General features: G+C 43.2%; 1 protein-coding gene across 2 annotated transcripts in view; it reads right to left on the bottom strand.

Moving 5' to 3' along the window:
• LOC123755284 (alpha-(1,6)-fucosyltransferase) overlaps nt 1-22,081 on the bottom strand; it is a 316,917-nt gene extending 294,836 nt beyond the window's left edge. For both annotated transcript variants that reach the window (XM_069327846.1, XM_069327847.1), the window contains exon 1: nt 21,855-22,081. The gene's annotated coding sequence lies outside the window, so the exon portion shown is untranslated. The remainder of the gene's footprint in view (nt 1-21,854) is intronic.
• Nucleotides 22,082-24,977: the final 2,896 nt, after the last annotated feature.

The following is a 24,977-nucleotide window of genomic DNA, read 5'->3' as shown; positions in this document are numbered from 1 at the left end:
GACAGTGTGCTGGTATGTGTCAGTGTGTTGGATATGACAGTGTGTTGGATATGACAGTGTGTTGGATATGACAGTGAGTTTGATATGACAGGGTGCTGGATGTGACAGTGAGTTGGATATGACAGTGTGTTAGACATGACAAGGTGACTGATATGACAGTGTGCTGGACTGGTGTGTTGGATATAACATTGTGTTGGATATGACAGTGTGTTGGATATGACAGTGTGTTGGATATGACAGTGTGTTGGATATGACAGTGTGCTGGATATGAGAGTGTGCTGGATATGACAGTGTGTTGGATATGACATTGTGTTGGATATGACAGTGTGACTGATATGACAGTGTGCTGGATGTGACAGTGTGACTGATATGACAGTGTGCTGGATGTGACAGTGTGTTGGATATGACAGTGTGCTAGATGTGACAGTGTGATGGATATGACTGTGTGTTGGATATGACAGTGTGACTGATATGGCAGTGTGCTAGATATGACAGTGTGCTGGATATAACAGAGTGCTGGATATGACAGTGTGCTGCATATGACAGTGTGCTAGATATGACAGTGTGCTGGATATGAGAGTGTGCTGGATATGACAGTGTGTTGGATATGACAGTGTGCTGGATGTAACAGTGTGTTGGATATGACAGTGTGTTGGATATGACAGTGTGTTGGATATGACAGTGTGTTGGATATGACAGTGTGTTGGATATGACAGTTTGCTGGATATGACAGTCGGCGGGATATGACAGTGTGTTGGATATGACAGTGCGCTGGATATGACAGTGTGGTGGATATGACAGTGTGCTGGTTATGACAGTGTGTTAGATATGACAGTGTACTGGATATGACAGTGTGTTGGATATGACAGTGTGTTGGATATGACAGTGTGCTGGATATGACAGTGTGTTGGATATGACAGTGTGATTGATATGACAGTGTCCTGGATATGACAGTGTGCTGGATATGACAGTGTGCTGGATATGACAGTGTGCTAGATATGACAGTGTGCTGGATATGAAAGTGTGCTTGATATGACAGAGTGCTAAATATGACAGTGTGCTGGATATGACAGTTTGCTGGATATGACAGTGTGCTAGATATGACAGTGTGCTGGATATTACAGTGTGCTGAATATGACAGCGTGCTAGATATGACAGTGTGCTGGATATGAGTGTGTTGGATATGACAGTGTGCTAGATATGACAGTGTTCTGGATATGAGAGTGTGCGGGATGTAACAGTGTGCTAGATATGACAGTGTGCTGGATATGACAGTGTGCTGGATATGACAGTGTGTTGGATATGAAAGTGTGCTGGATGTGACAGTGTGTTGGATATGACAGTGTGTTGGATATGACAGTGTGCTGGATATAACAGTGTGCTGGATATGACAGTGTGCTGGATATGACAATGTGTTGGATATGACAGTGTGATGGATATGACAGTGTGTTTGATATGACAGTGTGTTGGATATGACAGTGTGCTGGATATGACAGTGTGCTGGATATGACAGTGTGTTTGATATGACAGTATGCTGGATATGACAGTGTGTTGTGATATGACAGTGTACTGGATATGACAGTGTGTTGGATATGACAGTGTGCTGGATATGACAGTGTGCTGGATATGACAGTGTGCTGGATATGACAGTTTGCTGGATATGACAGTGTGCTAGATATGATAGTGTGCTGGATATGACAGTGGGCTAGGTATGACCGTGTGCGAGATATGACAGTGTGCTGGATATGACAGTGTGCTGGATATGACAGTGTGTTGGATATGAAAGTGTGCTGGATGTGACAGTGTGTTGGATATGACAGTGTGTTGGATATGACAGTGTGCTGGATATAACAGTGTGCTGGATATGACAGTGTGCTGGATATGACAATGTGTTGGATATGACAGTGTGATGGATATGACAGTGTGTTTGATATGACAGTGTGTTGGATATGACAGTGTGCTGGATATGACAGTGTGCTGGATATGACAGTGTGTTTGATATGACAGTATGCTGGATATGACAGTGTGTTGTGATATGACAGTGTACTGGATATGACAGTGTGTTGGATATGACAGTGTGCTGGATATGACAGTGTGCTGGATATGACAGTGTGCTGGATATGACAGTTTGCTGGATATGACAGTGTGCTAGATATGATAGTGTGCTGGATATGACAGTGGGCTAGGTATGACCGTGTGCGAGATATGACAGTGTGCTGGATATGACAGTGTGCTGGATATGACAGTGTGTTGGATATGACCGTGTGTTAGATATGACAGTGTGCTGGATTTGACAGTGTGCTGGATATGACAGTGTGTTGGATATGACAGTGTGCTGGATGTGACAGTGTGTTGGATATGACAGTGTGCTGGATGTGACAGTGTGTTGGATATGACCGTGTGTTGGATATGACAGTGTGTTGGATATGAGTGTGTTGGATATGACAGTGTGCTTGATATGACAGTGTGTTGGATATGACAGTGTGCTGGATATGACAGTGTGATGGATATAAGAGTGTGCTGGATGTGACAGTGTGTTGGATATGACAGTGTGTTGGATATGACAGTGTTCTGGATGTGACAGTGACTTGGATATGACAGTGTGCTGGATATGACAGTGTGCGGGATATGACAGTGTGCTATATATGACAGTGTGCTGGATATGACAGTGTCTTGGATATGACAGTGTGTTGGATATGACAGTGTGCTGGATATGTAAGTGTGTTGGATATAACAGTGTGCTGTATGTGACAGTGTGTTGGATGTGACAGTGTGCTGGATGTTACAGTGTGTTGCATGTGACAGTGTGCTAGATGTGACAGTGTGCTGAATATGACAGTGTGTTGGATATGACAGTGTGACTGATATGCCATTGTGCTAGATATGACAGTGTGCTGGATATGACAGAGTGCTGGATATGACAGTGTGCTGCATATGACAGTGTGCTAGATATGACAGTGTGCTAGATATGACAGTGTGCTGGATATTACAGTGTGCTGGATGTAACAGTGTGTTGGATATGACAGTGTGTTGGATATGACAGTGTGTTGGATATGACAGTGTGTTGGATATGACAGTGTGTTGGATATGCCAGTGTGTTGGATATGACAGTGTGTTGGATATGACAGTGTGTTGGATATGACAGTGTGTTGGATATGACAGTGTGTTGGATATGACAGTGTGCTGGATATTAAAGTGTGTTGGATATGACAGTGTGCTGTATATGACAGTGTGTTAGATATGACAGTGTACTGCATGTGACAGTGTGTTGGATATGACAGTGTGTTGGATATGACAGTGTGTTGGATATGACAGTGTGTTGGATATGACAGTGTTTTAGATATGACCGTTTGATTGATATGACAGTGTGCTGGATATGACAGTGTGCTGGATATGACAGTGTGCTGGATATGACAGTGTGCTAGATATGACAGTGTGCTGGATATGAAAGTGTGCTTGATATGACAGTTTGCTAAACATGACAGTGTGCTGGACATGACAGTGTGCTGGATATGACAGTGTGCTAGATATGACAGTGTGCTAGATATGACAGTGTGCTGGATATGACAGTGTGTTGGATATGACGTTGTGTTGGATATGACAGTGTGCTGCATATGACAGTGTGTTGGATATGACAGTGTGCTGGATATGACAGTGTGTTGGATATCACAGTGTGCTGGATATGACAGTGTGCTGGATATGACAGTGTTGGATACGACAGTGTGCTGGATATGACAGTGTCCTAGATATGACGGGGTGCTGGTTATGCCAGTGTGCTGGATATGACAGTGTGCTAGATATGACAATGTGCTGAATAAGACAGTGTGCTGGGTATGACAGTGTGTTGGATATGACAGTGTGCTGGTATGTGTCAGTGTGTTGGATATGACAGTGTGTTGGATATGACAGTGTGTTGGATATGACAGTGAGTTTGATATGACAGGGTGCTGGATGTGACAGTGAGTTGGATATGACAGTGTGTTAGACATGACAAGGTGACTGATATGACAGTGTGCTGGACTGGTGTGTTGGATATAACATTGTGTTAGATATGACAGTGTGTTGGATATGACAGTGTGTTGGATATGACAGTGTGCTGGATATGAGAGTGTGCTGGATATGACAGTGTGTTGGATATGACATTGTGTTGGATATGACAGTGTGACTGATATGACAGTGTGCTGGATGTGACAGTGTGACTGATATGACAGTGTGCTGGATGTGACAGTGTTGGATATGACAGTGTGCTAGATGTGACAGTGTGATGGATATGACTGTGTGTTGGATATGACAGTGTGACTGATATGGCAGTGTGCTAGATATGACAGTGTGCTGGATATAACAGAGTGCTGGATATGACAGTGTGCTGCATATGACAGTGTGCTAGATATGACAGTGTGCTGGATATGAGAGTGTGCTGGATATGACAGTGTGTTGGATATGACAGTGTGCTGGATGTAACAGTGTGTTGGATATGACAGTGTGTTGGATATGACAGTGTGTTGGATATGACAGTGTGTTGGATATGACAGTGTGTTGGATATGACAGTGTGCTGGATATGACAGTGTGCTGGATATGACAGTGTGTTGGATATGACAGTGTGCTGGATATGAAAGTGTGTTGGATATGACAGTGTGCTGTATATGACAGTGTGTTGGATATTACAGTGTGTTGGATATGACAGTTTGCTGGATATGACAGTCAGCGGGATATGACAGTGTGTTGGATATGACAGTGCGCTGGATATGACAGTGTGGTGGATATGACAGTGTGCTGGTTATGACAGTGTGTAAGATATGACAGTGTACTGGATATGACAGTGTGTTGGATATGACAGTGTGTTGGATATGACAGTGTGCTGGATATGACAGTGTGTTGGATATGACAGTGTGATTGATATGACAGTGTCCTGGATATGACAGTGTGCTGGATATGACAGTGTGCTGGATATGACAGTGTGCTAGATATGACAGTGTGCTGGATATGAAAGTGTGCTTGATATGACAGAAAGCTAAATATGACAGTGTGCTGGATATGACAGTGTGCTGGATATGACAGTGTGCTAGATATGACAGTGTGCTGGATATTACAGTGTGCTGAATATGACAGCGTGCTAGATATGACAGTGTGCTGGATATGAGTGTGTTGGATATGACAGTGTGCTAGATATGACAGTGTTCTGGATATGAGAGTGTGCGGGATGTAACAGTGTGCTAGATATGACAGTGTGCTGGATATGACAGTGTGCTGGATATGACAGTGTGTTGGATATGAAAGTGTGCTGGATGTGACAGTGTGTTGGATATGACAGTGTGTTGGATATGACAGTGTGCTGGATATAACAGTGTGCTGGATATGACAGTGTGCTGGATATGACAATGTGTTGGATATGACAGTGTGATGGATATGACAGTGTGTTTGATATGACAGTGTGTTGGATATGACAGTGTGCTGGATATGACAGTGTGCTGGATATGACAGTGTGTTTGATATGACAGTATGCTGGATATGACAGTGTGTTGTGATATGACAGTGTACTGGATATGACAGTGTGTTGGATATGACAGTGTGCTGGATATGACAGTGTGCTGGATATGACAGTGTGCTGGATATGACAGTTTGCTGGATATGACAGTGTGCTGGATATGACAGTGTGCTAGATATGACAGTGTGCTGGATATGACAGTGTGCTGGATATGACAGTGTGCTGGATATGACAGTGTGCTGGATATGACCGTGTGCTGGATATGACAGTGTGTTGGATATGACAGGGTGCTGGATATGACAGGCTGCTGGATATGACAGTGTGCTGGATATGACAGTGTGTTGGAAATGACAGTGCGTTGGATATGACAGTGTGCTACATATGACAGTGTGTTGGATATGACAGTGTGTTGGATATGACAGTGTGCTGGATATGACAGTGTGTTGGATATGACAGTGTGCTGGATATGACAGTGTGTTGGATATGACAGTGTGCTGGATATGACAGTGTGCTGGATATGACAGTGTTGGATACGGCAGTGTGATGGATATGACAGTGTCCTAGATATGACAGGGTGCTGGATATGACAGTGTGCTGGATATGACAGTGTGCTAGATATGACAATGTGCTGAATATGACAGTGTGCTTGACATGACAGTGTGTTGGATATGACAGTGTGCTGGTATGTGTCAGTGTGTTGGATATGAAAGTGTGTTGGATATGACAGTGTGTTGGATATGACATTGGGTTTGATATGACAGTGTGCTGGATGTGACAGTGAGTTGGATATGACAGTGTGTTACACATGACAAAGTGACTGATATGACAGTGTGCTGGACGTGAGAGTATGTTGGATATAACATTGTGTTGGATATTACAGTGTGTTGGATATGACAGTGTGTTGGATATGACAGTGTGTTGGATATGACAGTGTGTTGGATATGACAGTGTGCTGGATATGACAGTGTGCTGGATATGACAGTGTGTTGGATATGACAGTGTGCTGGATATGAAAGTGTGTTGGATATGACAGTGTGCTGTATATGACAGTGTGTTGGATATTACAGTGTGTTGGATATGACAGTTTGCTGGATATGACAGTCAGCGGGATATGACAGTGTGTTGGATATGACAGTGCGCTGGATATGACAGTGTGGTGGATATGACAGTGTGCTGGTTATGACAGTGTGTAAGATATGACAGTGTACTGGATATGACAGTGTGTTGGATATGACAGTGTGTTGGATATGACAGTGTGCTGGATATGACAGTGTGTTGGATATGACAGTGTGATTGATATGACAGTGTCCTGGATATGACAGTGTGCTGGATATGACAGTGTGCTGGATATGACAGTGTGCTAGATATGACAGTGTGCTGGATATGAAAGTGTGCTTGATATGACAGAAAGCTAAATATGACAGTGTGCTGGATATGACAGTGTGCTGGATATGACAGTGTGCTAGATATGACAGTGTGCTGGATATTACAGTGTGCTGAATATGACAGCGTGCTAGATATGACAGTGTGCTGGATATGAGTGTGTTGGATATGACAGTGTGCTAGATATGACAGTGTTCTGGATATGAGAGTGTGCGGGATGTAACAGTGTGCTAGATATGACAGTGTGCTGGATATGACAGTGTGCTGGATATGACAGTGTGTTGGATATGAAAGTGTGCTGGATGTGACAGTGTGTTGGATATGACAGTGTGTTGGATATGACAGTGTGCTGGATATAACAGTGTGCTGGATATGACAGTGTGCTGGATATGACAATGTGTTGGATATGACAGTGTGATGGATATGACAGTGTGTTTGATATGACAGTGTGTTGGATATGACAGTGTGCTGGATATGACAGTGTGCTGGATATGACAGTGTGTTTGATATGACAGTATGCTGGATATGACAGTGTGTTGTGATATGACAGTGTACTGGATATGACAGTGTGTTGGATATGACAGTGTGCTGGATATGACAGTGTGCTGGATATGACAGTGTGCTGGATATGACAGTTTGCTGGATATGACAGTGTGCTGGATATGACAGTATGCTAGATATGACAGTGTGCTGGATATGACAGTGTGCTGGATATGACAGTGTGCTGGATATGACAGTGTGCTGGATATGACCGTGTGCTGGATATGACAGTGTGTTGGATATGACAGGGTGCTGGATATGACAGGCTGCTGGATATGACAGTGTGCTGGATATGACAGTGTGTTGGAAATGACAGTGCGTTGGATATGACAGTGTGCTACATATGACAGTGTGTTGGATATGACAGTGTGTTGGATATGACAGTGTGCTGGATATGACAGTGTGTTGGATATGACAGTGTGCTGGATATGACAGTGTGTTGGATATGACAGTGTGCTGGATATGACAGTGTGCTGGATATGACAGTGTTGGATACGGCAGTGTGATGGATATGACAGTGTCCTAGATATGACAGGGTGCTGGATATGACAGTGTGCTGGATATGACAGTGTGCTAGATATGACAATGTGCTGAATATGACAGTGTGCTTGACATGACAGTGTGTTGGATATGACAGTGTGCTGGTATGTGTCAGTGTGTTGGATATGAAAGTGTGTTGGATATGACAGTGTGTTGGATATGACAGTGGGTTTGATATGACAGTGTGCTGGATGTGACAGTGAGTTGGATATGACAGTGTGTTACACATGACAAAGTGACTGATATGACAGTATGCTGGACGTGAGAGTATGTTGGATATAACATTGTGTTGGATATTACAGTGTGTTGGATATGACAGTGTGTTGTATATGACAGTGTGCTGGATATGAGAGTGTGCTGGATATGACAGTGTGTGATATGACATTGTGTTGGATATGACAGTGTGCTGGATGTGACAGTGAGTGTGATATGACAGTGTGCTGGAAGTGACAGTGAGTTGGATATGACAGTATGCTTGATATGACAGTATGCTGGATATGACCGTGTGCTGGATATGACAGAGTGCTGGATATGACAGTGTGCTAAATATGACAGTGTGTTGGATATGAAAGGGTGCTGGATATGTCAGGGTGTTCGATATGACAGTGTGCTGGATATGACAGTGTGTTGGAAATGAATGTGTGTTGGATATGATAGTGTGCTAGATATGACAGTGTGTTGGATATGACAGTGTGTTGGATATGACAGTGTGCTGGATATGACAGTGTGTTGGATATGACAGTGTGCTGGATATGACAGTGTGCTGGATATGACAGTGTTGGATATGACAGTGTGCTGGATATGACAGTGTTGGATACGACAGTGTGCTGCATATGACAGTGTCCTAGATATGACAGGGTGCTGGATATGACAGTGTGCTGGATATGACAGTGTGCTGGATATGACAGTATGCTAGATATAACAGTGAACTGGATATGACAGTTTGCTGGACATGACAGTGTGCTAGATATGACAGTGTGCTAGATATGACAGTGTGCTGGATATGACAGTGTGCTAGATATGACTGTGTGCTGGATATGACAGTGTGCTGGATATGACAGTGTGCTGGTATGTGTCAGTGTGTTGGATATGACAGTGTGTTGGATATGACAGTGGGTTCGATATGACAGTGGGTTCGATATGACAGTGTGCTGGATGTTACAGTGAATTGGATATGACAGTGTGTTAGACATGACAAGGTGACTGATATGACAGTGTGCTGCACGTGACAGTGTGTTGGATATAACATTGTGTTGGATATGACAGTGTGTTGGATATGACAGTGTGTAGGATATGACAGTGTGCTGGATATGAGAGTGTGCTGGATCTGACAGTGTGTTGGATATGACAGTGTGTTGGATAGGACAGTGTGCTGGATGTGACAGTGAGTGGGTTATGACAGTGTGCTGGAAATGACAGTATGCTGGATATGAAAGTGTTTTGAATATGACAGTGTGCTGGATGTGACAGTGAGTGGGATATGACAGTGTGCTGGATATGACAGTATGCTGGATATGAAAGTGTGCTGGATATGACAGAGTGCTGGATATGACAGGGTGCTGAATATGACAGTGTGCTGGATATGACAGTATGTTGGAAATGACTGTGCGATGGATATGAAAGTGTGCTAGATATGACAGTGTGTTGGATATGACAGTGTGTTGGAAATGACAGTGTTCTGGACATGACAGTGTGTTGGATATGACACTGTGTTGGATATGACAGTGTGTTGGACATGACAGTGTTGGATATGACAGTGAGCTGGATATGACAGTGTGCTGGATATGACAGTGTGCTGGATATGACAGTGTGCTGGATATGACAGTGTGCTGAATGTTAAGTTGTGTGCTGGATATGACAGTGTTGGATTTGAGTGTGCTGGATATGACAGTGTGTTGGATATGACAGTGTGCTGGATATGACAGTGTGCTGGATATGACAGTGTTGGATATGACACTGTGCTGGATATGACAGTGTTGGATACGACAGTGTGCTGGATATGACAGTGTGCTAGATATGACAGCGTACTGGATATGATAGTTTGCTGGATGTGACAGTTTGTTGGATATGACAGGGTGCTGGATACGACTGTGTGCTGGATGTGACATTGTTGGATATGACAGTGTGTTGGATATGACAGTGTGCTGGATGTGACAGTGAGTGTGATATGACAATGTGCTGGATGTGACAGTGAGTTGGATATGACAGTATGCTTAATATGACAGTATGCTGGATATGACAGTGTTCTGGATATGACAGAGTGCTGGATATGACAGTGTGCTAAATATGACAGTGTGTTGGATATGAAAGGGTGCTGGATATGACAGTGTGTTGGATATGACAGTGTGCTGGATGTGACAGTGTGTTGGATATGACAGTGTGTTGGATATGACAGTGTGCTGGATATGACAGTGTGCTGGATATGATAGTGTGCTGGATATGACAATGTGTTGGATATGACAGTGTGATGGATATGACAGTGTGTTTGATATGACAGTGTGTTGGATACGACAGTGTGCTGGATATGACAGTGTACTGAGTATGACAGTGTGTTGGATATGACAGTGTGCTGGATATGACAGTGTGTTGGATATGACAGTCTGCTGGATATGACAGTGTGCTGGATATGACAGTTGTTACGATATATCGTATCGTGTTATTTCATCGCATAAAGGCACGATTATTAAAGTCATACGTTCATTATTACAGGAAGAACGAGGTTAACAACCATGGAGGTCGTTAACGGTCAGCACGGTATGGCTCGTCCGGTGGCGGAAATTTCTGTTAGCCAATCAGAACCACCGGGCGAGGTAACGTGTGCTGGCCGGAGCATGTGAAGAGACAGACATCTACTCCCCTCCATTGAGTCAACAGGCTGTCGTCGCATTTGGATGTGTGACCAACGGACCCAACTGTTAGTGTGCTCCACCCTCACGAAGGAAGAGGACCTCGAGGCATGGTCGACGTTCTTGAAAGTTATGGAAGATAACAGCTTTGAGATTTAGAGGTCGGCGTGGAGGTAACGCGCTGATTTTCCGAATAGTGGTCCAAAAGTACGGACAAGTGAATTTATAAGTGGAAAGAACAATCGGATAAGAGACGACCATTTCATGGTCGCAGTGTCTCTCTCTCTCTCTCTCTCTCTCTATATATATATATATATATATATATATATATATATATATATATATATATAACTGTACTTGTGTACAATGCACACATATATATATACATGTAATATATTGTATATAAGGTGAATAGAGATATATCCGAATATATCCATGATGAAGTTTTATACCATCTTATTTTCTTGTCCTTTGTCAGACATCAGCACAAAGTGTGTCGCACCTGACAATAGGTCCGGCTGAGGCTGACACCTGTTCAGATTCATGTACCCCGTTGTAGTACAACGAAGCAATCGGATATGAGACGACCACGAAATGGTCGTCTCTTATCCGATTGTTCTTTCCACTTATAAATTCACTTGTCCGTACTTTTGGACCACTATTCGGAAAATCAGCGCAGTTACCTCCACGCCGACCTCTAAATCTCAAAGCTGTTATCTTCCATAACTTTCAAGAACGTCGACCATGCCTCGAGGTCCTCTTCCTTCGTGAGGGTGGAGCACACTAACAGTTGGGTCCGTTGGTCACACATCCAAACGCGACGACAGCCTGTTGACTCAATGGAGGGGAGTAGATGTCTCATTATATAGATGTGAGTAGATATAATACATGTAAAAATACACCAAATCATTCCTATATTTCATTCGCGCAGTTAATTTAAAGAAAAAACCTATCCAGTCCAAGTGAAACATCATATAGTCTATCAATCTTGTCAAAGGTAATATCATTGGGGATTTCTTCCAGTTCATCCTTATTCTATTCATTACAGTCTCCTAAATATGAAACCACAAACCCTTCTTTCAAAATTACACCCTTCTTTGGTGTAATTTCCAAAAGTAGTTGATTTTGTAATTGCCTGAGGATTGCCATGTCAAATTTCTTCATTGTTTTCCTGCAATTTACATCAAACATGTCAAAAAATTCTTCTTCATCATCATCTTTTCCATCTTCATTTTCCTCTTATTTTCCATCTTCTTCGCTATCATCTTCATCTATGTAGCTACCTTAATCTTCAGTAACGAAGGAAGAGATTCTCTTGGCACTCTGAGAGGGGTATCTGATAGTACCCTTTCAAAAGGTCAATTTTAGATACGAACTAGGGCGTGTCCTATTTGGTCAATACAATCCTCAATTCGAGGAATTGGGTACGAATCTGCGATAGTGACCGAATTCACCGAAATGTAATCCGTGCACAACCTATGTGTGCCATCTGGCTTTTTCACCAGTAGACAAGGTGAGCTCCAATCACTGTCGCTCAATTCTGCCAGATCGTTATCCAATAGATATTTTACCTCACGTCGCATAATTTCTCTCTTTTCAGGATTTATTCTATACGGATGTTGCTTTATTGGTCAAGCTCCTCCTACATTTACCTCGTGCGTAATTTCGCGGTGTCGTCGCGGTACGTCAGAGAATAGTGATAGGTATTTCATGAGAATCTCTTCTATGTCCTGCCTCCTTTGATCATCTAAGTATGTCAAGTGTGCATTCATCTCTCGTAATCACTGAGAATTAGAAATTCGGGCTCCATCTGCTCTTTCTAGCCTCTTATGGTTTAATTCCGTAAACTCATTGGAAACTGCACACATTACAGCAGTGTCTAGTTGCCCATCCTCATCTCTATCCCAATACCTTTTCATTAAGTTTACGTGACATATCTGGGATTTTCTCGGTCTGTCAGGCATAGTGTATTACGTACGTTAAGTCACCAAGTTTCTTCTTGACCATATAGGGTCCACAAAATTTTGAATCATTTACCGTCCCTTTTACAGGTAGATAGACCAATACCTTATCACCTGCATTAAAACTTCTCTTTTTGGTACCTTTGTCGTAATATTTAGCCATGGTTCGCTTGAGATATTTTCAAATTTTCCTTCGCCAGCTTTCGTGCCCTGAACAATCTACATTTAAACTTTTGAACATACATTTCCAGATTATCTCTTGAACCTTCAAATGTTAAGCGATCCTTCAACATAACTATAGGACTTCTCACCGTATGCCCATATACTAATTGAAACGGTGTCATGCCTAAGGACTCAACTACTGAATCCCTGATAGCAAACATTATTGGGGCGATGGGGGCCTGTCCGGGAGTGTTTTGAGCAAGACACACTGTGTACACTTGCAGCACCCGTTGCTAGTCATCTAAGTGTCCAGCCAGGTAAAGTTTCATCATGGATCATGTACAATGAATTTTTAACAAAAGAGGACCCATTAATTTTGGAGAGCTGTACAAAAGAACAGCTGAAGAAAATCGCCGAACACTATGAGATAGAATTAGTGTCGACTAAAGTGGTCTATATGAGACAAGAACTTGGAAATAAAGTAAGGTCTCGACGCGAAGATGTAGGAGCGGTAGGATTAGATGTGAGTGCAAAGGAAAGTGGGGAATAAGATAATGAGGAAGTGTCTTCTAATTCGTCTCATAGGAGTGGAAGTTTAGAATATGAATTGGAACGTTTGAAACTGGAAGCTCAAATTAAGAGGGAAGAGAGAGAGTTTCAGTTAGAGAAACTGAAATTGGAGCAAGAGAAAGTGCGACTTGAAAGTGAGCAAAAAAACGCGTGTAGAATTAGAAAAGGAGAAAACGAAGCAAATGGAAATCGAAGCAAATAAATTTGTGGCTGCTCAGAGGCGAGAGCGAGAGGTACACTCAGAGAGCACACCTATGCCTGCAGTATATGATCACAAGGCACGTGAAAAGGAGGTTCCGCAATTTTGTCCAGAAGAGTCAGAGTCTTTTTTTGAGCATTTTGAAAAAGTTGCTACACTAAAGCAGTGGCCAGAGGAGGATTGGGCCCAATTGGTGCAAATAAGATTGACTGGGGCAGCGAGAGAGGCCTATACCCAGTTCTCTCTTGAAGATTGTAAAAATTACTGGACTGTGAAAAACAGCGTATTAAGGTCATTTCTACTGACACCTGAAGCTTACCGGAAGCGGTTCAGAGAAATGGAAAAGACACAAAGGAGCACATATGCTGAAACAGCCAGAGATTTGGAACGTAGATTCCAAAGATGGATGGGTTCCGAAACGGTAGAATCTTTCGAAGACTTGAAACAATTGATGTTAATGGAAAAATTCTTGGAGATGGTGACTCCAGACACCAGGTTTAAGGTGCAAGAAGCAGGAATAAAAACACTCTTAGAAGCAGCGGGCAAAGCAGATGTAATTACGGAAGCTTACAGAAGTCTCCAGGAATATGAAGAAAAAGGTCACGCAAAGTTGCAGGGTAGTAAAAAACGGTATACGTGGAACAGTAGAGATGGTCGTGGATATACTGGCAAGCCGATAGCCCGACAAAGTCAGGGGTATGTGGAATTTTCTCCGTCGGGAGGTGACGCATTCGAGGGTCAGGCTAGCGCACCCTCGGGTCAGGGAGGAAATACAACGTCTAGATATCGAGGTACAGGACAGTGGAGACGTGGCGAATCCTATTATAATGAACAACGTAGTTCGAGAGGACGAGGATTCTCTTCTCAGGTAATATGCTACACATGTAACAAGCCTGGACACTTAAGTAAAGAGTGTAGGCAAGGCAGAAGAGTGGTGTCCCTCACAGTAAGTAAATACAGAAGTCCTTATATAAATTTAAAGGAGGAATTGCCCCAGGAGAAGATGTCCATTACGAAAGGATATAACCCTTTCATTAGCAAAGGTATGGTGAGCATTGGGGGTCAGCCTGATCAACAAGTCACAATATTACGTGACACAGGAGCGAATCAGAGTTTAATACTGAAAAGCTTGATTCCTGAGTACAGATCTTGTATAAATGGACAAATAATTAAGGTACGGGGTATAAATTCAGAGATGGATATACCTGTGTGTACAGTAAAGCTAACCTCTGATTACTTTACAGATGAAGTGATGTTAGGAGTGTGCTCGGACATACCCATTCCTGGAGTACATGTCATCTTGGGCAACGATTTGTGTGGCTCAAGTGTGTTGCCAGAGGTACTGCGCAGTGATGTACCAAACGGACATCAAAACAATGTGGAAGATGAAAAATGTAATAACATAACGCTCGCCAGTATTCTGGATGATCCCTCGGAAGATGATAAATAGAAGTATATCCGGCCTGCGTCGTAACCCGAGCGCAGAGTGCTCGACTAAGAGATGTGCCAGAGAGGATGGACGTATCTTCTGCAATGGAGGAGGAAGAGGTGGATTTTGGACTAAAAGGTTTGTTCGAGGAACATGCAGCACCAAGTACAGCGAGAGTGGAAGTAAGACCACAATTACCATCCCACATAAAGGTAAGCAAACCAGAGTTTATAGCTGTCCAGAAATTAGAATTTGAAGAATATATAAAGGAAGCTAAGGGAGGAAATGCTTGTATCACGTCACCCGATTTTCAGAAGCCATTTTTCCTCTTTGTCGATGCAAGTGATGTAGGTGCGGGCGCTGTTTTGACTCAGGACCAAAATGGAACTTGTAAACCAGTGTCCTATTTCTCTAGGAAATTTTTACCTAACCAAAGAGCATATAGTACCGTTGAAAAGGAAACCTTAGCCTTAGTGATGGCGCTACAGCATTTTGAGGTATACGTGGGAGCGGGCATAGGACCTGTTACGGTCTTCACAGTTCATAACCCCCTCGTATTTTTAAATAAAATGAAGAATACCAATCAGCGCCTTACCAGGTGGGCTCTAATATTACAAGACTATAACTGAAATATAGTACACATTAAAGGAAAGGAAAACGTAATGGCTGACGCATTATCCCGTAGTATGGTATAAAGAAAACAGTAGACAGTGTGAAATAAAACGTTTTAGAAAAGAAAATAGTGAAGTGATGAAGGACGGTAGACTTCAGGTAAGTACCTGTGCATCAGCCACACCGTCCAAAGCGGTGTGTTCAGAAAATGTTCATATGTATTTTTTGTATATACATAAAGATAATTTGTTGTTAAATAAAGATAATTTGTTGTTAAAACAGATTTTGTGTGCAGTCGGAGGCAAAGGAGATCCTGTACGCCAAAGATCAGTGGTCAGTAGGTACGGCACCATGTCTACAAAATGATAAGGTATGTCTGATAAGACATGTCATTACTAGAATGAGTTGAATCTTTGTAGGATGGACGGAAAAGGAATAATGCTACATTCGATAGAGAAAATTAGTGCGGATGCTCCGAAATAACACTCTTTTAAGGAGAGAGGAGTGTTACGATATATCGTATCGTGTTATTTCATCGCATAAAGGCACGATTATTTAAGTCATACGTTCATTATTACAGGAAGAACGAGGTTAACAACCATGGAGGTCGTTAACGGTCAGCACGGTATGGCTCGTCCGGTGGCAGGAATTTCTGTTAGCCAATCAGAACCACCGGGCGAGGTAACGTGTGCTGGCCGGAGCATGTGGAGAGACAGACATCTACTCCCCTCCATTGAGTCAACAGGCTGTCGTCGCATTTGGATGTGTGACCAACGGATCCAACTGTTAGTGTGCTCCACCCTCACGAAGGAAGAGGACCTCGAGGCATGGTCGACGTTCTTGAAAGTTATGGAAGATAACAGCTTTGAGATTTAGAGATCGGCGTGGAGGTAACGCGCTGATTTTCCGAATAGTGGTCCAAAAGTACGGACAAGTGAACTTATAAGTGGAAAGAACAATCTGATAAGAGACGACCATTTCATGGTCGCAGTGTCTCTCTCTCTCTCTCTCTATATATATATATATATATATATATATATATATATATATATATATATATATATATATATATATATATATATATATATATAACTGTACTTGTGTACAATGCACACATATATATATATACATGTAATATATTGTATATAAGGTGAATAGAGATATATCCGAATATATCCATGATGAAGTTTTATACCATCTTATTTTCTTGTCCTTTGTCAGACATCAGCACAAAGTGTGTCGCACCTGACAATAGGTCCGGCTGAGGCTGACACCTGTTCAGATTCATGTACCCCGTTGTAGTACAACGAAGCATAGGGTAAACATTCAGAATAAACCTAAATTAAATGTGTTGGGTTGTCAACAGTTCGATCCCAACACAGTGTGCTGGATATGACAGTGTGTTAGATATGACAGTGTGCTGGATATGACAGTGTGCTGGATATGACAGTGTGCTGGATATGACAGTGTGTTGGAAATGACAGTGCGTTGGATATGATAGTGTGCTACATATGACAGTGTGTTGGATATGACAGTGTGTTGGATATGACAGTGTGTGGGATATGACAGTGTGCTGGATATGACAGTGTGTTGGATATGACAGTGTGTTGGATATGACAGTGTGTTGGATATGACAGTGTGTTGGATATGACAGTGTGTTGGATATGACAGTGTGTTGGATATGACAGTGTGCTGGATATGACAGTGTGCTGGATATGACAGTGTGCTGGACATGACAGTGTCCTAGATGTGACAGGGTGCTGGATATGACAGTGTGCTGGATATGACAGTGTGCTAGATATGACAATGTGCTGAATATGACAGTGTGCTGGATATGACAGTGTGTTGGATATGACAGTGTGCTGGTATGTGTCAGTGTGTTGGATATGACAGTGTGTTGGATATGACAGTGTGTTTGATATGACAGTGAGCTGGATGTGACAGTGAGTTGGATATGACAGTGTGTTAGACATGACAAGGTGACTGATATGACAGTGTGCTGGACGTGAGAGTGTGTTGGATATAACATTGTGTTGGATATGACAGTGTGTTGGATATGAGAGTGTGCTGGATATGAGAGTGTGCTGGATGTGACAGTGTGTTGGATATGACAGTGTGTTGGATATGACAGTGTGCTGGATGTGACAGTGAGTGGGATATGACAGTGTGCTGGATATGACAGTATGCTGGATATGAAAGTGTGTTGGATATGACAGTGTGTTGGATGTGACAGTGAATAGGATATGACTGTGTGCTGGATATGACTGTGTGCTGGATATGACAGTATGCTGGATATGAAAGTGTGCTGGATATGACAGGGTGCTGGATATGAAGGTGTTGGATATGACAGTGTGCTAGATATGACAGTGTGCTGGATATGACAGTGTGTTGGATACGACAGTGTGCTGCATATGACAGTGTCCTAGATATGACAGGGTGCTGGCTATGACAGTGTGCTGGATATGACAGTGTGCTGGATATGACAGTGTGCTAGATATAACAGTGAGCTGGATATGACAGTTTGCTGGATATGACAATGTGTTGGATATGACAGTGTGCTGGATATGAGAGTGTGCTGGATATGACAGTGTGTTGGATATGACATTGTGTTGGATATGACATTGTGTTGGATATGACAGTGTGCTGGATGTGACAGTGAGTGTGATATGACAGTGTGCTAGATATGACAGTGTGTTGGATATGACAGTGTGTTGGATATGACAGTGTGTTGGATATGACAGTGTGTTGGATATGACAGTGTGCTGGATATGACAGTGTGCTGGATATGAAGGTGTTGGATATGACAGTGTGCTGGATATGACAGTGTGCTGGATATGACAGTGTGCTAGATATGACAGTGTGCTGGATATGACAGTGTGTTGGATACGACAGTGTGCTGCATATGACAGTGTCCTAGATATGACAGGGTGCTGGATATGACAGTGTGCTGGATATGACAGTGTGCTGGATATGACAGTGTGCTAGATATAACAGTGAGCTGGATATGACAGTTTGCTGGATATGACAGTGTGCTAGATATGACAGTGTGCTAGATATGACAGTGTGCGAGATATGACAGTGTGCTGGATATGACAGTGTGCTAGATATGAGAGTGTGCTTGTATGTGTCAGTGTGTTCGATATGACAGTGTGTTGGATATGACAGGGAGTTCGATATGACAGTGGGTTCGATATGACAGTGTGCTGGATGTTACAGTGAATTGGACATGACAGTGTGTTAGACATGACAAGGTGACTGATATGACAGTGTGCTGGACGTGACAGTGTGTTGGATATAACATTGTGTTGGATATGACAGTGTGTTGGATATGACAGTGTGCTGGATATGAGAGTGTGCTGGATGTGACAGTGTGTTGGATATGACAGTGTGTTGGATATGACAGTGTGCTGGATGTGACAGTGAGTGGGATATGACAGTGTGCTGGATATGTGGGATATGACAGTGTGTGTTAGACATGACAAGGTGACTGATATGACAGTATGCTGGATATGAAAGTGTGTTGGATATGACAGTGTGTTGGATGTGACAGTGAGTAGGATATGACTGTGTGCTGGATATGACAGTATGCTGGATATGAAAGTGTGCTGGATATGACAGGGTGCTTGATATGACAGGGTGCTGGATATGACAGTGTGCTGGATATGACAGTGTGTTGGAAATGACAGTGCGTTGGATATGAAAGTGTGCTAGATATGACAGTGTGTTGGATATGACAGTGTGTTGGAAATGACAGTGTGCTGGATATGACAGTGTGTTGAATATTACACTGTGTTGGATATGACAGTGTGTTGGACATGACAGTGTTGGATATCACAGTGAGCTGGATATGACAGTGTGCTGGATATGACAGTGTGCTGGATATGACAGTGTGCTGAATATTAAATTGTGTGCTGGATATGACAGTGTTGGATATGAGTGTGCTGGATATGACAGTGTGTTGGATATGACAGTGTTGGATACGACAGTGTGCTGGATATGACAGTGTGCTAGATATGACAGCGTGCTGGATATGATAGTTTGCTGGATGTGACAGTTTGTTGGATATGACAGGGTGCTGGATACGACTGTGTGCTGGATGTGACATTGTTGGATATGACAGTGTGTTTGATATGACAGTGTGCTGGAAATGACTGTGTGTTGGAAATGACAGTGTGCTGGATATGACACTGAGTAGGATATGACACTGTTGAATATGACAGTGTGCTGCATATGACAGTGTGTTTGATATGACAGTGGGCTGGATATGACAGGGTGCTGGATATTACAGGGTTTTGAATTTGACAGGGTGCTGGATGTGACAGTTTGTTGGATATGACAGGGTGCTGGATACGACTGTGTGCTGGATGTGACATTGTTGGATATGACAGTGTGCTGGATATGACAGGGTGCTGGATATGACAGGGTGCTGAATTTGACAGGGTGCTGGATATGACAGTGTGTTGGATATGACAAGGTGTTGTATATGACAGTGTTTCGTATATGACAGTGTGCTGGATGTGACAGTGTGCTGGATATGACAGGGTGCTGCATATGACAGTGTTCTGGATGTGAATGTGTTGGATATGACAGTGAGTTGGATATGACAGTGTGATGGATGTGACAGTGTGTTGGATATGACAGTGTGCTGGATATGACAGTGTGCTGGATGTGACCGTGTGTGTGATATGACAATGTGTTGGATATGACAGTGTGTTGGTATGACAGGGTGTTGGATATGGTAGTGTGTTTGATATGACAGTGTGTTTGATATGACAGTGTGCTGGATATGACATTGGGTTGGATATGACAGTGTGCTGGATATGACAGTGTGTTGGCTATGACAGTGTGTTGGATATGACAGTGTGCTGGTTATGACAGGGTGCTGGATGACAACGTGCTGGATATGACATTGTGCTGAATATGACAGTGTGCTGGATATGACAGTGTGCTGGATATGACAGTATGTTGGATATGACAGTGCGTTGGATATGACAGTGTGCTGGATGTGAGTGTGCTGGATATGAAAGGGTGCTGGATATGATTGTGTTGGATATGACAAGGTGTTAGATATGACAGTGTGTTGGATATGACAGTGTGCTGGATGTGATAGTGTGCTGGATATGACATTGTGTTGGATATGACAATGTGCTGGATATGACAGTGTGCTGGATATGACAATGTGCTGGATATGACAGTGTGTTGGATATGACATTGTGCTGGATATGACAGTGTGTTGGATATGTCACTGTGCTGGATATGACAATGTGCTGGATGTGACAGTGTGCTGGATATGACAGGGTGCTGGATATGACAGTGTGCTGGATGTGACAGTATGCTGGATATGACAGTGTGCTGCATGTGACAGTGTGCTGCATGTGACAGTGTGCTGGATGAGACAGTGTTGGATATGACAGTGTGCTGGATATGACAGTGTTTTGCATGTGACAGTGTGCTAGATGAGTCAGTGTTGCATATGACAGTGTGCTGGATATGTCAGTGTGCTGGATATGACAGGGTGCTGGATATGACAGTGTGTTGGATATGACAGTGTACTGGATGTGATAGTGTGCTGGATATGACAGTGTGTTGGATATGACAGTGTGACTTATATGACAGTGTGCTGGATATGACAGTGTATTGAATATGAGAGTGTGCTGGATATGACGGTGTGTTGGATATGACAGTGTGTTGGATATGACAGTGTTGGATATGATAATGTGCTGGATATGACAGTGTGCTGGATATGACAGTGTGTTGGATATTACAGTGTGTTGCATATAACAGTGTTGGATATGACAGTGTGCTGGATATGACAGTGTGTTGGATATGACATTGTTGGATATGACAGTGTGCTGGATATGACAGTGTGTTGGATATGACAGTTGCTGGATATGACAGTGTGCTGGATATGACAGGGTGCTGGATATGACAGTGTGCTGGATATAACAGTGTGCTGGATATGACAATGTGCTGGATATGACAGTGTGCTGGATATGACAGTGTGCTGGATATGACAGTGTGCTGGATATGACAGTGTGCTGGATATAAATAAGTTAGCGGCTGTAATGTTTTCCTAGGCAGCGTAGTTTATATTATAATGCAGTAAATAAAAAACAATATAAATACCTCTTAACTGAGAAATATGGATGCGGGTAGTTCCTCTTGCAATAGGAGAAAATATTTGGACTCGTATATTGTAGCACAAGTTAAACTACTGACAGTATTCACCAACACACTCTGACTGACAGAGACAACTCGCGCCTCAGGAACATCTGTCTACTGACAAGCAAGCGGCGCGCGTCACGAACACCAACTGACTGCAGGAGACAACCTGCACGCGTCAGGGCCACTTGACTACTGACTGGCACCGAGACGCCGCCAAATCCGTTCGCCTAAGCTCCTGGAAGCGTTTTCAATCCGCCCGTTTTCTATTTCATGGCAAGACTTTCGTAATATATTTTCTCTTTTCCTTCTGGGTCACAATATTACAGCTCGACCACAACAGTGCAACCAGCTGCATGTCTGAAATAACTACTTGAGTTACAGAATGGACCTGAGTTTCCATCGCCCTGCGAGCGTTTTCTAGTCAGAGAAATGCTACTAGATGCTAAGCCCAAAACCAGATTAAGAGTATGGAGAATGTACTCAGACAGAGGTCCGCTTCTCTGTACACAAACATTGTCTCCTTCGTCCTGGACGATGGTCACAACTAATGTATGTTAGCAGGTTGTTAGTAAACACTAGGTAAAACCCCCCTAGAGGGTCATAAACCCCCTCCCCAGAGGGTCATAACCCCCCCAGAGGGTCATAAGCCCCCCCAAAGGGTGATAACCCTCCTAAGGACAATATATCCTAAGCCCAACCAACGTAACAATACAAAAATCAGACATGGCAAAAGTTGTGCTCCAGTTTTCAATGTATAGCAGGGGTGGCCCAGCTGGCTTCTTCTAAGAGCCACAGATGGTGTATATAGCAGGGGGTGGCCCAGCTGGCTTACTATAAGAGCCAGATGGTGTATATAGCAGGGGGTGGCCCAGCTGGCTTACTATAAGAGCCAGGTGGTGTATATAGCAGGGGTGGCCCAGCTGGCTTACTATAAGAGCCAGATGGTGTATATAGCAGGGGGGTGGCCCAGCTGGCTTACTATAAGAGCCACAGATGGTGTATATAGCAGGGGTGGCCCAGCTGGCTTACTATAAGAGCCAGATGGTGTATATAGCAGGGGTGGCCCAGCTGGCTTACTGTAAGAGTCACAGATGGTGTATATAGCAGGGGGGGGGGTGGCCCAGCTGGCTTACTATAAGAGCCACAGATGGTGTATATAGCAGGGGTGGCCCAGCTGGCTTACTGTAAGAGTCACAGATGGTGTATATAGCAGGGGGGGGTGGCCCAGCTGGCTTACTATAAGAGTTACATATGGGAAATTTTACTCACTATATATCAATATTATTATCTAAGAAATGTATTATTTCTGTATCATATCAGAATTATATCCGAATCACTTCAGATTCATTAAATCCTACTTCTGAATCCTACATAACAATGATCCTACTTCTGAATCCTACATGACAATGATCCTACTTCTGAATCCTACATAACAATGATCCTACTTCTGAATCCTACATAACAATGATCCTACTTCTGAATGCTACATGACAGTGCCACCATGATCACGTACGCCATTGGGCCCATATGCGCCTGCGTGACTAAGTGAATGAATTCTCAAAAATCGAGAAGGTTCAAGAAGAATATCTTAATTAAAATACATTTGGAACATCGATTGACTTCCAGTGATGGATAATACAAATCTGTTACCAGGAATCAATGGTACTATCAAGTATTAATTATAATCTTTAAATACTATATCTAATTATATTATAATAACATTTTTTCACAATAATCTGTCTAGACAGTTTGTGGGGTTTTCTATTTTGCTTTCCCGACTGCAATGCGTATGTTGCCAATGTACATGTGGCAGACGCTTCACGAAGCTGTCGGAATCAGCAGAGAAAATACGAGAGCAACCGTACAGGGCCTGGGAGCAAGGTCGAGTTAGAGTCCTTGAGGGTCTCTTCTCAGACTAGCCTCACCTGGTCCTGGTCCACGTTGATCGTTGGAATCTCCTCAATGCTTTAACACTTTAAGGGACTCCTAGGGTCCTCATCACATTTATAGTTTAGTGAATAATAGGCAACTCGGTGTTGAAGACACCTGGAGCTGAAGGCTTGAGTAATGTTGGCAGTGTTCAGAAGTGGTTCAACGGAAACACCGCATAAAGCTTAACAGTAGTTTATTTACTAACTTAACCACTGATACAAAGGGTGCTTGATTTACTTTAGATTGGCGTCAGAAAGGCTGTGGTTGTATTAGCGAGACTCTTGACGTCTGGCTAAACGACTCGTATCCACTCGTAGAGAAACACCTAACATAACACAGTTGACAGTCAATCATTAACACATCAAACCTAACTGCAGGTGTGCAAAGGGATCACAAGAGTTCCAACCGGATACTCGGGTAATGATGATGTGCAATAAATCACAATGAAACAGGCAATAAACATGCACAATAATAATAATGTCACACAATAACTAAATGTGTGGTGCATGTGAAGCTCACATTCACAGACGAGTGTAATGTCGCTGTACCACACAGATAACACGCATACACCGTCGGGTGTCTAGGTCTCCACCTATACCTGTGTCAGGTATAAGAATGTGAGAACTGTGGTTGATCCCTCAGATCAACACAGACAGACACAATAATACAATAACAAGATCTTGTACTTACAGGTAGGCTACCTCTCTTATTCACTCACTCACTCGGGCACATTTATGCAAGAACTCGCAGGTGGCCTGACAGCTGGTTTCGCTCGTTCTGACGTGAGACCATTGGCGACAGGCTTTCCCACAAACCGTACTTGACACGGAGGATACTCGCAGGAGGGTGAGGTGTATGTCTAACAGACACACACACACACACTTGATGGCACTGGCGGTGAGTAAGGTGGTGACGTCACGTAGTACAGTGAGGCAGGGCGGCTGGCGGCTCGAGGCTAGCTACACGCTCTGGACAGTGGCGGCTGGCGGCTCGAGGCTAGCTACACGCTCTGGACAGTGGCGGCTGGCGGCTACAGGTTATATGGTACCCATGCGGTACACTGTGGTAAAGTCACTCACAGGTTACTTAGGCAGCGGCACTCCTTAGTTTACTCAAGGTCACTCACAACGATCTCTTGTCACCAGGAGTTAC

The sequence above is a fragment of the Procambarus clarkii genome, chromosome 20 (assembly GCF_040958095.1).
Source record: "Procambarus clarkii isolate CNS0578487 chromosome 20, FALCON_Pclarkii_2.0, whole genome shotgun sequence".
NCBI lineage: Eukaryota > Metazoa > Arthropoda > Malacostraca > Decapoda > Cambaridae > Procambarus > Procambarus clarkii.
The sequence above is the reverse complement of the archived record's forward strand: the minus strand, read 5'-3'. Positions and strand labels throughout refer to the sequence as shown.